At 40.5% G+C, this 2,913-nt stretch overlaps 1 pseudogene; it reads right to left on the bottom strand.

Annotated features, from left to right (window-relative positions):
• Positions 1-1,909: 1,909 nt before the first annotated feature.
• On the bottom strand, positions 1,910-2,497 carry LOC117067452 (annotated as a pseudogene).
• Between the last annotated feature and the right edge of the window lie 416 nt (positions 2,498-2,913).

The following is a 2,913-nucleotide window of genomic DNA, read 5'->3' as shown; positions in this document are numbered from 1 at the left end:
CTGGCTGAGCAACATTTTTAATCAAGATAATTAGCCTCAAAAACAAAAACAACTATTGAGCTAACAAACAGGTTCAGCAAGGTTGGAAGATACAAAATTAGTGTACAAAAGCGATTGTATTTCTATGCACTAGTGATGAAAAATCTGAAAACAAAATTAAGAAAACAGTCACTTAGAATAAAAAATAGAAAACATACAAATGGTCAATAAGCACATGAAAATACGTTCTCTTATTTACCAGAGATTGAAAGAAAATATGTTCAACATCATTTGGGAAATGCGAATCAAAACCACAAAGAAATACTACTTTATACCCGATAGGAGAGCTATAATCAAAAGGACAGAGAACATCAAGTGTTGGCGAGGATGTGGAGAAACTGGAAGTGTCATACATTGCTGATGGGAATGCAAACGTGTGCAGCTGCTTTGGAAAACAACTTGGCAGTCCCTCAAAAAGTTAAATACAGTTACCATATGTCCCAGCAATTCTAAGTATATACCCAAGAGAACTGAAAATGTATGTCCACACAAAAAGTTGGATGTAAATGTTCATAGCAGCATTATTCATAATAGCCCAAATGTGGAAATAACTCAACTGTTGGTCAACTGATAAATGAATAAATAAAATGTGATATAGATATACAATGGAATATTATACAGCCACAAAAAGGAATGGAGTAGTGACACATGTTACATCACAGAGGAAATGCAAGAACATTATGCTCCGTGAAAGAAGCCACACACAAAAGACCACATATTGAATCATTTTACTGATATTAAATGTCCAGATAGGCAAAGCTATAGAGATAGAATGTACATTAGCAGTTGCCTAGGGCTAGGAGGCAGAAAAGGGAAGTGACCATTAATGGGTAAAACGCTTCTTTTTGGGGTGATGAAAATGCTCTAAAATCTATTGTGGCGGCAGTTACACAGCTCTGTGAATATTCTAAAAGTCACTGAATTATATACTTTAAATGATTATTCTTATGGTTTATGAATTACCATTCAGTAAAATATTGTATGAAAAGACAAGACCAAACAAGACAAATGAAATGCAAAACTGGTCAGTTACACCTAAAAAGCCGGGGAGTAGGTGGTAGGGGGAGAAAAATAAAACTATACCAGCCTTCCTTTTCTGTCTTGAACAGGGCTAAAATGGGGCTCTGATCAGGTTGGCAAGAATTATCCCTTCAAATAAGAGATGGTAGAAGTCAAGGAGGTAGAGAAAGAATTTTACGGTTTCAGGTTCACCCCAAAACTCTAGCTTGGGTAAGTTTTCCTAGTTTGGGCTGCTAAGCTGCTCTTGGAAAGAGCTGTCTAGTTCTGCCTATTCTGATCAAGGTCTTGAAAGCATAAGTGAAAAGTGCTGGCACAAGTTTATCCCAGTCCAGGGCCTGACTTGGATGCCAAATTTAGCCTTTGGCAACTTCTTTCCATTGAGAGTCCCTGAGGACTTGTTTGACCTCCTTTTGGAAAGCTGCAAGGGAATTCACTTCTGGGCTGTCGCCCAGCAAGTAGGGAGTGGCTCAGCAGGCTGCCTAATCCTCTGTTAAGTGAATGATAAAGTGTACCCAGGCACAGTCCATTGGAAGGCCGATTCCCTATATGTGGGATCTGGACTAGGAATTTTACACATATATAAAGATAATTCCCAACACTAAATATTGTGATCAACTTGAGGGGAAATCTTTTGAGAATGTATTGTACATATTCCTGCCTTTTTGTACTTAGGCTGTTTTTCAACTGGTAATTAAAGGATTACATGGCCACTATGGAAAAATTGGAAAGAATAGTACCATTCTCCTCCTCTAGAGTTAACCATTGCTAACAGTTTAATGTGTGTTCTTTTTTTTTTTATTTTTTTTATTTTTTTTTGGTTTTGAACCTTTCATGAGAAAAATATGTATACACCATTGAGCTCAAGAACACTGTGTGTTTGGTGTGTCATTGGCTCAAGGGTTGGGGACATGCATGGCAGAATTCAGAAATGGCATACATCAACAAAAATACACATGGTCATAACAAGAAAAACTGGCGCCTGGCACAATCAACTCTCAATTTCCTCTTCACTCAGCAGCATGTTGGGGATCCTGTGGCTGATGGGGAACATACGTCCAGACTCCGGGCCCTGCAAGGTGCTGTCCATCGCTTCCACCTCCAGCAGCAGATGGTGCGTGGTCCTCAGAAACTCTTCGTTCTCCTCATATCCCTCAACCGGCCCTTTAGGCACCTGGAGCAGGCGCAAGTTATCAGCCACCTCCAGGAATACCGCCCACTCCACCTTGGGTATCATAGGCCCACGCAGTGGGGGTTGAACTCCACAGGGCAGATGCGGACTTGGGTGGCCTGGAGGCGCAGGGGGAAGCCACGGGGCCCCATCTCCCGCACATGCGAGCTCAGCAGATTCTTAATGTGTGTTCTTTCAGACCATTTTCTATGTGTGTAAGCACAGACACACATGTATGTGCACACACATGCTACCCCATAGCAATTTTTTTAAAACTTAAAAAAAAAACCATAAATGGGATCATATTCTATTGGTCCACTTGTTTTTGCGTTTAACTATATTTTCAAGATCTTTCCATGTCAGTACATATAAATCTTACTTATTCTGTTTGTTTATTTATTTATTTATTTATTTGAGACAGGATCTTGCTCTGTTGCCCAGGTTAGAGCTGGAATGCTGTGGCATAATCACAGCTCACTGCAGTCTTAACCTCCTGGGTTCAAGTGATCCTCCCACCTCAGCCTCCTGAGTAGTTAGGACTACAGGTGTGCACCACCAGGCCTGGCTAATTTTTTAAAATTTCTTGTAGAGATGGGTTCTCATTATGTTGTCCAGGGTGGTTTCAAACTCCTGAGTTCAAGCGATCCTCCTGCCTCAGCCTCCCAAAGTGTTAAAATTACAGGTGT

This window comes from Trachypithecus francoisi, unplaced genomic scaffold, assembly GCF_009764315.1.
Source record: "Trachypithecus francoisi isolate TF-2019V2 unplaced genomic scaffold, Tfra_2.0 Lachesis_group20, whole genome shotgun sequence".
Classification (NCBI taxonomy): Eukaryota; Metazoa; Chordata; class Mammalia; order Primates; family Cercopithecidae; genus Trachypithecus; species Trachypithecus francoisi.
The sequence above is the reverse complement of the archived record's forward strand: the minus strand, read 5'-3'. Positions and strand labels throughout refer to the sequence as shown.